This window comes from Tamandua tetradactyla, chromosome 13 (genome assembly GCF_023851605.1).
Source record: "Tamandua tetradactyla isolate mTamTet1 chromosome 13, mTamTet1.pri, whole genome shotgun sequence".
Taxonomy (NCBI): domain Eukaryota; kingdom Metazoa; phylum Chordata; class Mammalia; order Pilosa; family Myrmecophagidae; genus Tamandua; species Tamandua tetradactyla.
In genome coordinates this window covers 443,770-463,397 of record NC_135339.1, presented here as the reverse complement: position 1 = coordinate 463,397, position 19,628 = coordinate 443,770, and the positions used below count along the sequence as shown (strand labels likewise).

At 37.7% G+C, this 19,628-nt stretch overlaps 1 protein-coding gene across 12 annotated transcripts in view; it reads left to right on the top strand.

Annotated features, from left to right (window-relative positions):
• The window catches only part of LOC143653454 (olfactory receptor 14I1-like), a 255,537-nt gene that overhangs the window by 159,677 nt on the left and 76,232 nt on the right, over positions 1 to 19,628 (top strand). The window contains exon 7 of one of the 12 annotated variants that reach the window (XR_013161275.1): positions 13,819 to 13,863. The exons of the other annotated variants lie outside the window; for them this stretch is intronic. The gene's annotated coding sequence lies outside the window, so the exon portion shown is untranslated. The remainder of the gene's footprint in view (positions 1 to 13,818; positions 13,864 to 19,628) is intronic. 12 annotated transcript variants of the gene reach the window in all.

The following is a 19,628-nucleotide window of genomic DNA, read 5'->3' as shown; positions in this document are numbered from 1 at the left end:
AATCAGAGGCTTAAAATACAGAATAGAAAGGATTTAGATATACATAGAAGCTAGAGATAGATTGTATTAGGGTTCTCTAGAGAAACAGAACCAACAGGAAATATTCTCTAAATATAAAATTTACAAAAGTGTCTCACATAACCATGGGAACATAGAGTCCACAATCCGTAGGGCAGGCTGTGATGCTAACTATTCTGATGGAGGGTATGGATGAACCCCACAGGAGAGGCTTGCCGGCTGAAGCAGGAAGAGAGCCTATCTCTTCTGAACCCTCCTTAAAAGGCTTCCAGTGATTATTAAGCATCACTCACTGCAGAAGACTCTTCCCCTGGCTGAATACAAATGTAATGAGCTGTGGAAGCAACCACTGTGATCATGATTTAATTCTATGAAATGTCCTCACAGCAACAGACAGGCCAGCACTTACCCAACCAGACAAACAGGTACCACCACTTGGCCAAGTTGACACATGAACCTGACCATATCAGCGTACCCTTAGTCAACTTGGCAGCTATAACACATCACCTTAAACCATGCCTAATTTCTGAGTAAAAAACAATAAAACACACATTTTTTCTTACCCTAACAGTACTCAACTGTCCCGCATATAACCAGAAACACATTAAATCTTTCCAGAATAAGGTGCAAGTCCTTGGATAACATTCTTTCTTAAACTTGATAACTTACAACTTAAACAGTATAACATGAACAAAACAGCACGAGAGTCCACATTTCTGTAACTGATCACATGGTCGTAGTTCATATTTATCATGACCTTCTTTCACTACCCATTCCATGTTCCCTTTCCCCTCAGCAAGCACTTCAGCTGGCCATGGTTCTTTGCCTGATGGGTGACCCAAACCTTCATTCCTGAAGTTTCAGAGCCATTAATAGTCCTACCTGGATTGTGTTGTTGCAGTTTTCCATTGATTTTAATCACAGCGCATGGTAGTACTAAAATATGCCCTAGGGGATCTCCTATATTGCAGGAAAACTCTTCTTTACCTCTATTGTGTAGTTGCAGTCCTATTTCCCCCTGATACTCAGGTTCAATCACCCCAGCCAGTAATGTAATCCCATTCTTGGCTTGTTGATCTAGGGGCAAGAGTGGCCCAAAGTAACCAGGTGGCAGTCTTAGATTCCAGTTCAATGGAATCATTGTTGTTTCTCCTGGTGGAAGCACTCCCCATTTTGGAACTAAAATGTGTAGACAGACAGAGATCAGGGTCTCAGGGACAGGAAGCAAAAATTTTCCTAGTGGATCACTAGGGGTAATAGTTAGTGGTACCACTCCCATTTCCACCCCTCGGTTCCTGGACCCATGGATCCTGGCTATGGGAGAAACAGCACCATACAGAAGACACGGATTCAGAGCATCGCACAGCTTCCTGGAGAAAATTACCCCAGCCCTTTAAGGTATTGCCACCTAGTTGGCACCTTAATTGAGTTTTCAAAAGGCCATCCATCATTCTATCAATCCAGCTGCTTCTGGATGATGGGGAACATGGTAAGACCAAAGAATTCCATGAGAATGTGCCCATTATCACTCTTCATTTGCTGTGAAGTGTGTTCCTTGATCAGAAACAATGCTGTGTGGAATACCATGATGATGGATAAGGCATTCTGTAAGCCCAAGCCCATGGATGGTAGTTTTGCAGAAGTGTTGCGTACAGGGAAAGCAAACCCATATCCAGAGTATGTTTCTATTCCAGTTAGAACAAATCACAGCCCCTTCCATTAAGGCAGTGGTTCAATGTAATCAACCTGCCACCATGTAGCCAGCTGGTCACCTCGGGGAATGATGCCATATTGGGGACTGAGTGTGGGTCTCTGCTGCTGGCAGACTGGGCACTCAGCAGTGCTTGCAGCCAGTTCAGCCTTGGTGAGTGGAAGTCCATTTTGCTGAACCCATGCATAACCTCCATCCTTACCACCATGACCACTTTGTTTATGAGCCCCTTGGGCAATGACAGGAGTTCTTGGGGCAAGAATCTGACTGGTTTCCACAGAACGGCTCATCTTATCCACTTGCTTATTAAAATCTTCCCCTGCTGAAGACACCATGTCATGCACATTCACATGGAACACAAATATTTTCATGTTTTTAGCCCACTCAGAAACGTCTATCCACACACCTCTTCCCCAGAACAGACCTCTTTGTCATCAATTTTCCAATTATGGTTTTTCCAAGTCCCTGACCATCCAGCCAAACCATTAGCAACAGCCCATGAGTTAGTATACAAATGCACCTCTGGCTAGAGATATCTTGATATGCCCAACAGCACTGAACAGCTAGAAATTTCACTGACATGGAAGGCCCCTTTATTTTTGTTGAATTTATCTCCGATCCTCTCACACACAAATGCCTTACCAGTAAGTCTAGAGTAGTTGCTACTTCTTGCTCACTAGGTCCTATCAGCATGATTTCATCAAAATAATGGACCAGTGTGATGTCTTGTGGAAGGGAGAAATGATCAAAGTCCCTGCAGACAAGACCATGACATAGGGCTGGAGAGTTTATATACCCCTGAGGTAGGTAGGACAGTGAAAGTACATTGCTGACCTTGCCAGCTGAAATCAAACTGTTTCTGTTGGCCCTTACTAATAGCTATTAAGAAAAAAGCATTTGCCAGGTCAATAGCTGCATACCAGGTACCAGGGCAGGTATTTGTTTGCCCAAGGAATGATACCATATCTGAAACAGAAGCTGCAATTGGAGTTACCACCTGGTTAAGTGTACGATAATACACTATCACCATCCAAGACCCATCCGTTTTCTGCACAGGCCACATAGGAGAGTTGAATGGGGATGTGGTGGGAATCAACACCCCTGCATCCAAGTCCTTAAGAGTGGAAGTAATCTTTGCAATCCCTCAGGAATCACGTATTGCTTCTGATTTACTATTTTGCTAGGTAGGGGCAGTTCTAGTGGCTTCCAACATTATAGCCCTCAGTGCATGAGATAGAGAGCCAATGTGGGGATTCTGCCAGTTTCTCAGTATGTCTATTCTAAATATGCATTCTGGAACTGGGGAAATAACTACAGAATGGGTCCAGGGTCCCACTGGACCCACTGTGAGATGGACCTGAGCTAAAAATCCATCAATCACCTGACCTCTATAAGCCCCCACTCTGACTGGTGAAATAGAGTGATGTTTTGGGTTCCCTGGAATTAAGCTCACTTTTGAACCACTCTAATAATCCCCAAAATATGTGATAATTTCCTTTTCCCCAATGTAGATTTACCCTGGTAAAAGGCCAACGGTCTCCTTGGGGAAGGCTTGGAGGAAGACTAACAGTATAAATTTGGAGCAGTGTAACAAGGTCCTTTCCCCAAAGGGATCTGACCTCCCCCTCATTCAAGGGGCTCTGGGTCTGTAAACTGTTTCAAGCCTGGAAATTGATTAAGGGGCCATGACTCTTTGTTTTTGTAATCAAGTTAGATTTCTGTTCACTTAACCTAGAACTCTTTTGTTTATACAGCTCAAACAAGAATTTAGTAGATTGCCCATCTATTGTACTTCTAAGTGCCCCATGATTTACTAGCCAATGCCACAAACCTCTCTGTGAGTCAGATTATTTTGACTCCTGCTCTGAGTCTGTTGTCTATTATGATACCCATGTCTATCTTGTTTTGGCAATTAAGTGCTACCACCTGGTTTCTGCCAACTCAGGATCCCCTCATTCCCATTGTGTTTAAGGATTCCAGCTCAGTGACAGCAGTTCTCATAGTAATATCTGATCTACAGAGAAGTGAAACTACAGAGCTCTACAGGGATGATGGTGCTATTCTCACAAATTTATTTCTCACAGTTCTGATAAAAGGTGCATCCTCTGGACATTCCTGGGGTATAAGAGGTGGCTTTGTATGATAAATCCACTCTAACATTCCAATCTCTCTAAGCCTCTGTATCCCCCAATCTACATTAGACCAGGGCAGTTCTGGCATTTCAACCTCAGGTAATGTCAGCCACCTTTTGATCCATGTTTCAGCCAACCATCCAAACAAACTGTTAATGCCTTTTCTAACCGTTCAAGCTATAACATTGAATGCAGAATCTCTGCTTAGTGGGCCCATATCAATAAATTCAGCCTGATTCAGCTTTATATTCCTCCCACCACTATCCCAAAGCCTTAAAATTCATTGACAAACACATATTCCCCCTGATTTCTGTCTATATATGTTGCTTCCATGGGACCAGAGCATGAAGGATATTAAGGAATGATGAGAGAGACAGAGGGGATCAGGGAGTCTGAAGATTAGTAACAACAGACTACAGACAACTTTATTCTTAACCAGTTCCTGCTTATATACTGCAGGGTTTCTGTGATGAAAAGCATGCATGCACTTCGTGAGAAAGCAGAGTGCTTACCTTTCAGTATTTACTCCCTACATACTAAAGATAGCCATAAAGAACTTGGGGTTAAGAAAAAACAAACATTCTCTCCCTCCCAGACTGTTCTCCACTAAGCAGATAACAATCTCCACAGTTTACTGCCACTGCCACTCTGAGGCCAGTTGCTCCCAATAAATTCCGCAAGTCTTCCATTAACCCTTGCTCTTACATATATAAATGGGAAAACTCACACAGTTCTTTTGAAGTATAATGTATCTTCCATGGGTGATACTTTGTACCTCACCCTTAGGGTCCTATTGAGACTTTGCTCTGGGTCTAGGTCTGGAAGAAATGAGGGGTGGTGATGATGGGTCATGAAAGGAATTAAAAGTATCTTCCAAACCATTTGCTTCAAGGTATTCATTTGCAGTTTCATTTGGTGAAACAGGATGAATCACTCTAGGGCTGATCCCTTCAGGTGGAGGTTGGGTGGCTAACTCCTCAAGGCAGGCTTGAGGTTGACATCTATGTCCTCAGGGCAGACTATTACAGGGTTATCTAGAGAAGACTCAGCATGACCTAGGGTTTCAACCTTTCCACTGAAATCATCATCAATCCATATGTCACCATCCCATTTTTCAGAGTTCCATTCCTTTCCAATCAATGCTGTCTCTTTAATGGCAGACACCATGCAAGATTGAGATTTCAGTTTATGTTGTTAAGTTGCTACTCTACCAATAAGATTCTGAGTCTGATTTTCAGAGATCTCAGGTCTATGGCTACAGGAAATAAGATTTTCCTTCAAGACACTCATAGAAACATTTACATCTTTCAGATGGTCTTATGCATCTCATTTGAAATCTTAAGCGCATCCCTTTCACTCATTAATGTATACAGTGTATCTAACAACAACCAGCCAACATCTCTGTACCTCCTATTTCCACAAAACTCCTTAATGTGTCAAGAACAGTATCCCCCATGGCCAGTGTGTTAGATTCAGTTGTCAACTTGGCCAGGTGAGCATACCTAGTTCTGTTGCTGCGGACACAAACCAATGGTACGTGAATCTCATCTGTTGCTAATTACATCTGCAGTTGGCTAGGAGGCGTATCTGCTGCAATGAGTGATGTTTGACTTAATTGGCTGGTGCTTAAATGAGAGAACACAATGTAGCACAGCCTAGCAGCTCGGCATTCCTCATCTCAGCACTTGCAGCTCAGCCCAGGCCTCTGGAGATACAGAAAGAAGTCACCCTGGGGAAAGTTGTCAGAACCCAGGGGCCTGGAGAGAAGACCAGCAGAGACCATCCTGTGCCTTCCACGTAAGAAAGAACCTCAGTGGAAAGTTAGCTGCCTTTCCTCTGAAGAACCAACAAAATAAATCCCTTTTTATTAAAAGCCAATCCATCTCTGGTGTGTTGCATTCTGGCAGCTAGCAAACTAGAACAGCCAGGCTTCATATACAAGAAGCATTAGAAGAATTGAATGGTGATATTTTGACTATCTTTTTTGCCAACTCACCCCATGGATTGGCAGTATCACTCTGATTATGGGAATAAGGGTCCTTAGTGCCTTTGAGACCAGTCAGAATAGAAAATCAATCATAAAACCCATTTTTTAAGATTTTGTTTCTTAAGAACTACTCCTAGTACCAAGCTATATTAGTTAGGGTTCTCTAGGGAAACAGAATCAACAGGAAATATCTGCAAGTAAAAAATTTATAAAAATGTCTCATGCAGCCATGGGAATGTAGAGTCCAAAATCTGAAGGGCAAGCTGTGAAGCTGATGACTCTGATGGAAGGTCTGGATGAACTCCACAAGAGAGGCTCACAAACCAAAGCAGGAAGAGAAACTGTCTCTTCTGATTCCTCCTTAAAAGCCATCCCTTGATTAGATTAAATGTCACTCATTGCAGAAGACACCCTTTGGCTGATTACAAATGGAATCAGCTGTGGATTCAGCCAATGTGCTCATGATTTAATTTCTATGAAACATCTTCATAGCAACAGACAGGCCAACACTTGCCTAACCAGACAAATGGGTACCATCTCCTGGCCAAGTTGACACATGAACCTGACTGTGACATACACCATAGCCAAGTGGGGTTGTACCAGGTATGTTAGGATGGTTCAAAGCAAGAAACTCAATTAATGTAATACAGCACATTAACATACTGAAAGGGAACAATCACGTGATCATCTAGATTTATGCTGAAAAAGTATTGGGCAAAATTCAACATCCGTTTCTGATAAAAATAGAAATGAACGGTAACTTCCTCAATAAAGGGTATATATGAAAAACCCATAGCCAGTATTGTACTCAATGGAGAGAGATTGAAAGCTTTCCCCTAAGACTAGGAATGAAGCAAAGATTTTCACTGTCACCATTATCATTCAACATTATGCTAGAAGTTCTAGATAGAGCAGTCAGGCAGGACAAATAAATAAAAGGCATCCAAGCTGGAAAAGAAGGAAAGCTTTCATTATTTGCAGAAGAGATAATACTATACTTCGAAAATCCTGAGAAATCTACCTCAAAGTTATTTGAGCTAATAAAGAAATTCAGCAAGGTGGTGGGATGTAAAATTAATGTGCAAAAAATCAGTAATATTTCTATAAACAAGCAATCACCTAACTGAGGAATCAGTTAAGGAAAAAATTCCATTCAAGGTACCAACTAAAAGAATCAGGTATTTAGGAATGAACTTAACTAAGGATGTAAAGGACTTGTACACAGAAAAACTGTATAACATTGCTAAAAGAAATCAAGGAAGCTCTGAATAAGGGGAAAGTCATTCCCTGCTCATGAATAGGAAGTCTAAATATAGTTAAGATGTTAATTCTACCCAAATGTTCTACAGATTCAACACAGTACCAATCAAAGTTCCAACAAGCTTAATTTGAAGGCTGGGAAAAGCCAGTTTTCAAATTCATCTGGGAGGAACGAGACCCTGAATAGCTAAATGCATCCTAAAAAGGAAGAAAAAAGTGGGAAGATTAACACTCTCTGACTTTAAAACCTATTATAAAACTACAGTGGTCAAAACAGCATGGTACTGGCACAAAGATAGAAGCATTGACAAATGGAATAGAATCAAGACTGCAGAAATAGACCACCAAATCTATGGTCAACTAATTTTTGTTAAGGTCCCCAAATCTTCTGAACTAGGACAAAATAGTCTTTTCGATAAAAGGGTATGGGAGAACTGGATATCAGTAGCCAACAGAATCAAAGAGGACCCTTATCTTACACTCTGTACAGAAATTAACTCAAAATGGAGCTAACACCTAAATATAAGAACTAGCACGAGAAAGTTTCAAGAGGAAAATATAGGAAAACCTCTTCAAGAACCAACAATAGGAGGAGCTTCCTAAGCTTTACATCCAAAGCCAAGCAACAAAATAAAAAATAGTTAAATGGAAACTCATCAAAATCAAATGTTTCTGCACCTCAAGGGCTTTGTCAAAAAAGGTGAAGAGGCAGCTAACTCAATGGGGTAAAATATTTGGAAATCACATATAGAACAAGGGTTGAGATCCTGTATGCACAAAGAAATCATACAACTCAACAACAAAAGAACAAACAACTCAATTATAAAATGGGCTAAAAATAAGAATAGGCATTTTTCTGAAGACCAAATACAGATGGCTCAAAAGTACCTGAGGAGATGTGCATATTTATTGGTTCTAAGAGAAATGCAAATCAAGACTACAATGGGATACCACCTCACATCTATAAGAATGACTGCTATTAAATGACCAAGAAACTATAATTGTTGGAGAAGATGTGGGGAAATTGGGACTCTTGTGTACTGCTAATGGAAATGTATAATGGTGCACTGCACAATTAGTTGTAGAGCATAATTTAGAATTCGGCATGGGTTACAATTCCACAATTTTATGTTTTACTTCTAGCTGCTCTAAAATACTGGAGACTAAAAGAGATAATAATTTAATGATTCAGAAAACATATTACCATATTTAAGATGAACAAAATTGAAAGGGGGTTATTTAGACCTATGTGGCCCACTAATTAACACCAGAAATATAAATTATTTCTGCAAGAACTACTTCAAAAGTATGGCTCATGTACAAAGAGTGTTTATGTGCAGAGTACTAGGGAAAAACTGCTACTGCATGCTATGGGCTATGTTTGGCATGAAAGCATCAGCAGTACCAGAGCAACAGCAGGGGAAAATAATAGGGGGGATGACAAAAATTAAGGGAATGTTTAGATTTCCCATTTGGTGACAGTGTGTTATTGATTATCTTCTCTTGGAAACAATGAAATTATCTAAAATTGAGAATGTTGGAGGACTGTGGAGTTTGGGAATTATACATGATGCCTAATGAAAGTAGGTGGTTGAAGGATGTACTACTGAGAAATAGATTAGTGAACAATGGTGTATACATATGATCAAATATTCTGCTGCTACAAAAAGGGACGAAGTCATGAGGCATGCAAAGATGTGATTGAACCTGTGGGATATTTGGTGAGGCAAAATAAACCAGAAACAAAATACAATTATTTTATGGTCTTCTTTAGAAAATGCTTATAAGAAAGCAGGGCCTAGTCTGTAAGCTCTTATAGCAGACAAATTTAGTCCAAAAGGGTAATTATTATGATTGTAGATTTTGAGGGGCTGTTTTACCTATCTGTAACCTGGTATTCAGAGAAAATAACAAAGCTGATCAGATCAGGAGTAAAGTAATTCAGAACACAGGGTTAAGGAAGACATTGTCTATATTTTAGAACTTCATCTACTTTTGAGACCAAAGGAAGAAAGGTTTAATTTGTGGGGAACCTAAATTTTTTTAGTACACAGTCTAACTCAACCTGTCTGGATAGCTCATTTGAACAACTGAAACACAGGGTGCTCAGTATAAGAATGAGGGCCTTTAATCCTGTATAATTTAATATAATGCCTGGACATATACTAGAATGCAGTAAGCAAATAATAAGTATTGGCAAAGTTTACCATCAGGGAATCCCCTGATATTGTGTGAAACTTTAGAGACACCCAATTCAATAGGTCAAGCCCTTGATCTTGAGGCTTACTCTTGTGAAGCTTATGTAGATAGTGGACAAGCTTAGCCTACTGATAGGTATGCCTAAGAGTTACTTTTGGAGTACCACTTATTGCTCAAATGTGGCTTCACTCTCTTTAACCCCAACTCTGCAAGTGAAATCTTTGCCTTCCCCACTACATGGGACATGATATCCAGGAGTAAAGTCTCCCTGCAACATGGAAAATTGACTCCCAAAGATGAGTCCAACCCTAGCACTGTAGGATCAACAATTTTATTGGGGGGAAAGTGGCATAACTAACAATTTCTGCGGCTGAAAGAGTTCAAATAGAGTCAAGAGGCTACTCTGGATGTCACTTATATGCAAGCTTCAGTTAAACATTGGTACCTTTCATAACATGTCAAATCTCAACCAAAACCATTCCAGCTAACCCTAAAGAGCACCTAGGGCATTATATAAGATTCTACAAATGTTCCATACACTAGGGTAACTTTCTTTCTGGAAAGTTATTTTAGCTATGTCCATCTCCCTACTCCATACTATTGACAGACCCTTCCATATGAAAAATTTATAATGGCCATAGCCCAAATACCCTTAAAGAGTTGGACAGAAAGATCGAAGGTGATGATGGAGTTATACAAAGAAGATAGGGTTCAATAAACAAGTATGATTGCTGAATCATTGTATTAAGATTTTCATTAATCTGCAGTGCCTTAGAGCAGCTAGGAGTAAAACATAAAATTGGGGAACTGTAACCCATCCAAACACTGAAATCTGTTCTACAAATGAATGTGGTGCTGTGTTTTGGAATTTATGAGGGTTTTTTTTTTGTATATATGTTATTTTTCACAAAAAGAAAAAAGTTATGATAAAATAAACATATATATTATTTTTAGCCTCCAGTGTTCTGGAGCAGTTAGAAAGAAAAATCTGAGATGATGGTATGGTGGCCCATGACAAACTCTGGGATCTGTCCTGCAACTACTTGTTGAAGAGTGTTTTAAAACTATTGATTTTTTTCTTTCTTTTCTTTGTACATATGTTCTATTATACAACAAAAAAGTTATAAAAAAAAGAAAGAGTAAATATTGAGGACTTAACTGCTCACCCGGTGGAATTTGAGATAGAACAGCAAACTAACCACAAATCAAATAGAAGAAGAGAAATAACAAAGATTAAACCAGAGTTAAATGAATGGGAGAACAAAAGAATAGATGGAATCCATAAAACCAAAAGTTGGTTCTTTGAGAAAATCAATAAAATTGGGGTGCCATTTGGCATGACTGACAAAGAAAAAGAGAGAGAGGATTCAAATAAACAAAATCAGAAATGAGAAGGGTGCATAACCATAGACCCTGAAGAAATAAAAGTAAACATTCATGATTCTATGAACAACTATATGCCAATAAATTAGACAATGTAGGTAAAATGGACAAATTCCTGGAAACACAAAATCAAGCTACACTGACTCAAGAAGAAATAGAAGTTCTCAACAAACCAATTACAAGAAACGAGTTTCAATTGGTCAACAAAAATCTTCCTACAAAGTAAAGCTAAGGGCCAGATGGCTTCACAGGGGAATTTTATCAAACCAAACATTCCAAAAAGAACTAACACTAAACCTGTCAAGCTTTTTCAAAAAAATTGAGGAAAAAGGAACACTCCATAACTCATTTTATGAAGCTAATATCATTTTAATAACAAAACCAGGAAAACATTCTCTAAGGAAGGAAAATTTCAGGCCAATCTCCCTAAAGAACACAGATGCAAAAATACTAGCAAATCAAATCCAACAACATATTAAAAGAATTATACACCAGGACCAAGTGAGTTTTATATCAGGAATGCAAGGATGGTTCAACACAAGAAAATTAATGTGATAGAGCACATTAACAAATTGAAAGGGAAAAAAATCATATGAATATCTTGATTGATACTGGAAAGCATTTGACAGAATTCAATATCCTTTTCTGATAAAACACCCCAACAGTAGGAATTAAAGGTAACATCCTCAATATGATATAGGGCATATATGAGAAACCAATAGCCAGCATTGTATTCAATGGTGAGAGACTGAAAGCTTCTCCCTAAGATCAGGAATGAGACAAATATGCCCTCTGTCACCACTATTATTGAACATTGCACTAGAAGTTCTATCCAGAGCAATAAGGCAGGACGAAGAAATAAAATGCATCCAAATTGGAAAGGAAAAAGGAAAATTTTCATTATTTGCAAATGACATACTATACTTGGAAAATCCTGAGAAATCTACAACAAAGTTACTTGAGCAAGATGGTGGGATATAAAATCAATATGCAAAAATCGGTAATGTTTTCCTACACAATCAATGACCTAACTGAGTAGTCAGTTAAGGAAAAAAAATTCCATTCAAAATAGCAAATAAAAGAATCACATACTTAGAAATGAAGTTAACTACGATGTAAAGGACTTGTACACAGAAAACTATATAACATTGCAAAAGAAATCAAAGAAGATCTAAATAGCTGGAAAAACATTTCCTGTTCATGGGTAGAAAGGTTAAATATATTTAAGATGTCAATTCTACCCAAATTGATTTGCCAATTCAATGCAGTGCCAATACAAATTTCAACAACCAACTTTGAAAACTTGGGGAAGCTAGTTTTCAAATTCATCTGGAAGGGAAAGAGACCCCAAATGGCTAAAAGCATTCTTAAAAAAGAGGAATGAAGTGGGAGGATTAACACTTCCTGACTTTAGAAGTTATTGTAGAGCCACAGTGTTCAAAAGAGCATGGTTCTGCCACAAAGATAGAAGTATTAACCAATAGAATAGAATGAAGAGCACAGAAAGGACCACCAAATCAATGGTCAATTGATTTTTGACATAGCACATAAATCCACTAAACTGGGAAAAAATAGTCTTTACAATAAATGGGCGTGGAAGAACTGGATCTCAATAGCCATCAGAATGAAAGATAACCCTTTACATGTATCCTACGCAAAAATTAACTCAAGATAAATCAACCCCCTAAATATACAAACTAGCACTGTAAAGCTTCTAGAAAACAATGTAGGGAAACATCTTTAAGACCTAGTAATAGGAGGTAGCTTCCTAAACTTTACACCCAAAGCACAAGCAACAAAAGAAAAAATAGATAAATGGAAACTCCTCAAAATCAAATGCTTCTGCACCTCAAAATACTTTCTCAAGAAAGTGAAGAGGCAGCCAAATCAATTGGAAGAAATATTTGGAAACACACATCAAAGTTTTGATATCCTGCATACATAAACAGATCATACAACTCAACAACAAATGAACAAACAACCCAATTATAGAATGGGCTAAAGATATAAATACACACTTTTCTGAAGATCAAATACAGCTGACTCAAAGCACATGAAGAGGTGTTCATTTTAATTAGATATAAGGAAAATGCAGATCAAGACTATAATGTGATACCACCTCATACCTTTAAGAATGGTTGCTACTAAATCAACAGGAAACTATAAATGTTGGAGAGGATGTGGAGAAATGGGACACTTATGCACTGCTGTTGGGAATGTATAATGATACAACCTCTATGGAAGTTCCTTAAGAAATGAAATATTGAGTTGCCCTATGACCCAGCAATAGCACTACTTGATGTATACGCAGAAAAGCTGAAAGCATTGACACAAACAGACATTTGCACACTGATGTCCATAGCAGCATTGTGCACAGTTGCCAAAAGATGGAAACAATATGCCCATGAACAGATGAGTGGGTTAACAAAATGTGGCATGTACATATGATGGAATATTATGCAGCAGTGAGACAAAATGACATACTGAAGCACATGACAAGATGAATGAGCCTTGAGGACATAATGATGATTGAAATAAGCCAGACACAAAAGGATAGATACTGTATGACTCCACTTTTATGATCTTGATAAAGGTAAAATCAGAGGCTTATAATACAGAATATAAGGGACTTAGAGATATATAGAAGCTAGAGATGGTTGAACCATTAGCTAACGAGGTTTAACTCCAATTTGAGGGAATAGATAGAATTGAAAGCAGTTCTCTAGTGGGTCTATGGGTAGTATTAACACACTTGAAGTGGACAAGATTGAAAGGGGTTGTATAAACCTATGTGTCCCACTGATTAACACTAAAAATATATAATTCTTGCAAGAACTACTTCAAAGGTATGATTCATGCACAAAGAGTGTTTAAGTCCAGGGTACAGGGAGAAAACTGCTACTCATGCTATGGGTTATATTTAACAGGAAAACATCAGCAGTATCACCACAACAGCAGGGGTAAATGATGGGGGGAAGGCAAAGAGTTAAGGGGAGGTATAGGTTTCCTATTTGGTGAGGGTGTGTTTCTTGGTTGTCTATATCTTGAGAGCAATGAAATCATCTAAAATTGTGAGTGTTGTAGGACTATGAACTTTGGACATTATACATGATGTCTAATGAATGCAGGTGGCTGAAGAATGCACTGACTGAGAAGTAGATTGGTGAAAGATGGTGAGTAAATATTATCAAATATTGCTCAAATGTAACAAATTTGATATTTTGTTACAAATATTGTAACAAAAGGAAAAAAGTTGTGAAGCATACAATGATGTAAATGATCCTGTGGGGCATTTGTTGAGGCAAAATCAGCGATAAATGAAAGAACAATTATTGTATGGTCTCCTTTAAAAAATGTTTAAAGGAAAAGAGGGGCCTAGATTATAAACTCATATAGCAGACACATATTCCAAGTGGTAGTTATTTCCAGAGTTTGAGAGGCTATTTTATATATCTATAACCTGGTATTAGAGATAAGTATGAAGCCATTCAGGTTGGGATTAAGGTAATCAGAATACAGGGGTAAGGAAGACATTGTCTTTATTTTAGAACCATACCTACTCTTTGAAACCAAACGAAGAATGGTTTCTTTTGTTGGTAAGTTAAATTTTCTGTAGCACATAATCTAACTCATCTGTTTGGATAGCTCATTTGAACAATTGAAATGCAGGAAGCTCAGAATAAGAATGAGCACCTTTAATCCCATACATCTTAATATAATACCTGGATGTATCCTAGAAGATAATAAGCAGATAACCAAAAAGCACTGGCAAAGTCCCTTGAGAAATGAGGGAAAAATATGGAACTATTTTTTTTATTAATTAAAGACAAAAAAGAAATTAACACAACATTTAGAAATCATTCCATTCTACATATGCAATCAGTAATTCTTAACATCATCACATAGATGCATGATCATCATTTCTTAGTACATTTGCATCGATTTAGGAAAAAAACTAGCAAAACAACAGAAAAAGATATAGAATGTTAATATAGAGAAAAAATAAAAATAATAATAATAATAAAAAAATAAAAATAAAAAAGGAAAAAGAACAAAAGACACAAACAAACAAACAAACAAAAACTATAGCTCAGATGCAGCTTCATTCAGTGTTTTAACATAATTACATTACAATTAGGTATTATTGTGCTGTCCATTTTTGAGTTTTTGTATCTAGTCCTGTTGCACAGTCTGTATCCCTTCAGCTCCAATTACCCATTATCTTACCCTGTTTCTAACTCCTGCTGATCTCTGTTACTAATGACATATTCCAAGTTTATTCTCGAATGTCGGTTCACATCAGTGGGACCATACAGTATTTGTCCTTTAGTTTTTGGCTAAACTCACTCAGCATAATGTTCTCTAGGTCCATCCATGTTATTATATGCTTCATAAGTTTATTCTGTCTTAAAGCTGCATAATATTCCATCGTACGTATATACCACAGTTTGTATAGTCACTCGTCTGTTGATGGACATTTTGGCTGTTTCCATCTCTTTGCAATTGTAAATAATGCTGCTATAAACATTGGTGTGAAAATGTCCGTTTGTGTCTTTGCCCTTAAGTCCTTTGAGTAGATACCCAGCAATGGTATTGCTGGGTCGTATGGCAATTCTATACTCAGCTTTTTGAGGAACCGCCAAACTGCCTTCCACAGTGGTTGCACCATTTGACATTCCCACCAACAGTGGATAAGTGTGCCTCTTTCTCCGCATCCTCTCCAGCACTTGTCATTTTCTGTTTTGTTGATAATGGCCATTCTGGTGGGTGTGAGATGATATCTCATTGTGGTTTTGATTTGCATTTCTCTAATGGCCAGGGACATTGAGCATCTCTTCATGTGCCTTTTGGCCATTTGTATTTCCTCTTCTGATAGGTGTCTGTTCAAGTCTTTTTCCCATTTTGTAATTGGGTTGGCTGTCTTTTTGTTGTTGAGTTGAACAATCTCTTTATAAATTCTGGATACTAGACCTTTATCTGATATGTCATTTCCAAATATTGTCTCCCATTGTGTAGGCTATCTTTCTACTTTCTTGATGAAGTTCTTTGATGCACAAAAGTGTTCAATTTTGAGGAGCTCCCATTTATTTATTTCTTTCTTCAGTGCTCTTGCTTTAGGTTTAAGGTCCATAAACCCGTCTCCAATTGTAAGTTTCATAAGATATCTCCCTACATTTTCCTCTAACTGTTTTATGGTCTTAGACCAAATTTTTAGATCTTTGATCCATTTTGAGTTAACTTTTTTATAGGGTGTGAGATACGGGTCCTCTATCATTCTTTTGCATATGGATATCCAGTTCTCTAGGCACCATTTATGGAAGAGACTGTTCTGTCCCAGGCGACTTGGCTTGACTGCCTTATCAAAGATCAAATGTCCATAGATGAGAGGGTCTATATCTGAGCACTCTATTCAATTCCATTGGTCAATATATCTATCTTTATGCCAATACCATGCTGTTTTGACCACTGTGGCTTCATAATATGCCTTAAAGTCCGGCAGCATGAGACCTCCAGCTTTGTTTTTTTCCTCAAGATACTTTTAGCAATTCGGGGCACCCTGCCCTTCCAGATAAATTTGCTTATTGGTTTTTCTATTTCTGAAAAATAAGTTGTTGGGATTTTGATTGGTATTGCATTGAATCTGTAAATCAATTTAGGTAGGATTGACATCTTAACTATATTTAGTCTTCCAATCCATGAACACGGTATGCCCTTCCATCTATTTAGGTCTTCTGTGATTTCTTTTAACAGTTTTTTGTAGTTTTCTTTGTATAGGTTTTTTGTCTCTTTAGTTAAATTTGTTCCTAGGTATTTTATTCTTTTAGTTGCAATTGTAAATGGAATTCGTTTCTTGATTTCCCCCTCAGCTTGTTCATTGCTAGTGTACAGAAACGCTACAGATTTTTGAATGTTGAGCTTGTAACCTGCTACTTTGCTGTACTCATTTATTAGCTCTAGTAGTTCTGTTGTGGATTTTTTCGGGTTTTCAACGTATAGTATCATATCGTCTGCAAACAGTGATAGTTTTACTTCTTCCTTTCCAATTTTGATGCCTTGTATTTCTTTTTCTTGTCTAATTGCTCTGGCTAGAACCTCCAACACGATGTTGAATAATAGTGGTGATAATGGACATCCTTGTCTTGTTCCTGATCTTAGGGGGAAAGTTTTCAATTTTTCCCCATTGAGGATGATATTAGCTGTGGGTTTTTCATATATTCCCTCTATCATTTTAAGGAAGTTCCCTTGTATTCCTATCTTTTGAAGTGTTTTCAACAGGAAAGGATGTTGAATCTTGTCGAATGCCTTCTCTGCATCAATTGAGATGATCATGTGATTTTTCTGCTTTGATTTGTTGATATGGTGTATTACATTAATTGATTTTCTTATGTTGAACCATCCTTGCATACCTGGGATGAATCCTACTTGGTCATGATGTATAATTCTTTTAATGTGTTGCTGGATTCAATTTGCTAGAATTTTGTTGAAGATTTTTGCATCTATGTTCATTAGAGAGATTGGTCTGTAGTTTTCTTTTTTTGTAATATCTTTGCCTGGTTTTGGTATGAGGGTGATGTTGGCTTCATAGAATGAATTAGGTAGCTTTCCCTCCACTTCGATTTTTTTGAAGAGTTTGAGGAGAGTTGGTACTAATTCTTTCTGGAATGTTTGGTAGAATTCACATGTGAAGCCGTCTGGTCCTGGACTTTTCTTTTTAGGAAGCCTTTGAATGACTGATTCCATTTCTTTACTTGTGATTGGTTTGTTGAGGTCATCTATTTCTTCTTGAGTCAAAGTTGGTTGTTCTTGTCTTTCCAGGAACCCGTCCATTTCATCTAAATTGTTGTATTTATTAGCATAAAGTTGTTCATAGTATCCTGTTATTACCTTCTTTATTTCTGTGAGGTCAGTGGTTATGTCTCCTCTTCCATTTCTGATCTTATTTATTTGCATCCTCTCTCTTCTTCTTTTTGTCAATCTTGGAAAGGGCCCATCAACCTTATTGATTTTCTCATAGAACCAACTTCTGGTCTTATTGATTTTCTCTATTGTTTTCAATTTCATTTATTTGTGCTCTAATATTTGTTATTTCTTTCCTTTTGCTTGCTTTGGGGTTAGTTTGCTGTTCTTTCTCCAGTTCTTCCAAGTGGACAGTTAATTCCTGCATTTTTGCCTTTTCTTCTTTTCTGATATAGGCATTTAGGGCAATAAATTTCCCTCTCACCACTGCCTTTTCTGCGTCCCATAGGTTTTGATATGTTGTGTTTTCATTTTCATTTGCCTCGAGATATTTACTAATTTCTCTTGCAATTTCTTCCTTGACCCACTCGTTGTTTAAGAGTGTGTTGTTGAGCCTCCACGTATTTGTGGATTTTCTGGCACTCTGCCTATTATTGATTTCCAACTTCATTCCTTTATGATCCTAGAAAGTGTTGTGTATGATTTCAATCTTTTTAAATTTGTTAAGACTTGCTTTGTGACCCAGCATATGGTCTATCTTTGAGAATGATCCATGAGCACTTGAGAAAAAGGTGTATCCTGCTGTTGTGGGATGTAATGTCCTATAAATGTCTGTTAAGTCTAGCTCATTTATAGTAATATTCAAATTCTCTATTTCTTTACTGATCCTCTGTCTAGATGTTCTGTCCATTGATGAGAGTGGGGAATTGAAGTCTCCAACTATTATGGTAGATGTGTCCATTTCCCTTTTCAGTGTTTGCAGTGTATTCCTCATGTATTTTGGGGCATTCTGGTTCGGTGCATAAGTATGTATGATTGTTATGTCTTTTTGTTGAATTGTTCCTTTTATTAGTAGATAGTGTCCTTCTTTGTCTCTTTTAACTGTTTTACATTTGAAGTCTAATTTGTTGGATATTAGTATAGCTATCCTGCTCTTTTCTGGTTGTTATTTGCATGAAATATCTTTTCCCAACCTTTCACTTTCAACCTATGTTTATCTTTGGGTCTAAGATGTGTTTCCTGTAGACAGCATATAGAAGGATCCTGTTTTTTAATCCATTCTGCCAGTCTATGTCTTTTGATTGGGGAATTCAGTCCATTAACATTTAGTGTTATTACTGTTTGGAGAATATTTTCCTCTAACATTTTGCCTTTTGTATTATGTATATCATATCTGATTTTCCTTCTTTCTACACTCTTCTCCATACCTCTCTCTTCTGTCTTTTCATATCTGACTCTAGTGCTCCCTTTAGTATTTCTTGCAGAGCTGGTCTCTTGGTCACAAATTCTCTCAGTGACTTTTTGTCTGAAAATGTTTTGATTTCTCCCTCATTTTTGAAGGACAATTTTGCTGAATATAGAAGTCTTGGTTGGCAGTTTTTCTCTTGTAGTAATTTAAATATATCATCCCACTCTCTTCTAGCTTCCATGGTTTCTGTTGAGAAATCTACACATAGTCTTATTGGGTTTCCCTTTTATGCGATGGATTGTTTTTCTCTTGCTGCTTTCAAGATCCTCTCTTTCTCTTTGACCTCTGACATTCTAACTAGTAAGTGTCTTGGAGAATACCTATTTGGGTCTATTCTCTTTGGGGTGTGCTGCACTTCTTGGATCTGTAATTTTAGGTCTTTCATAAGAGTTGGGAAATTTTCAGTGATAATTTCTTCCATTAGTTTTTCTCCTCCTTTTCCCATCTCTTCTCCTTCTGGGACACCCACAACACGTATATTTGTGCGGTTCATATTGTCCTTGAGTTCCCTGATCCCCTGTTCAAATTTTTCCATTCTTTTCCCTATAGTTTCTGTTTCTTTTTGGAATTCAGATGTTCCATCCTCCAATTCACTAATTCTAGCTTCTGTCTCTTTAAATCTACCATTGTAGGTATCCATTGTTTTTTCCAGCTTTTCTACTTTGCCCTTCACTCCCATAAGTTCTGTGATTTGTTTTTTCAGTTTTTCTATTTCTTCTTTTTGTTCAGCCT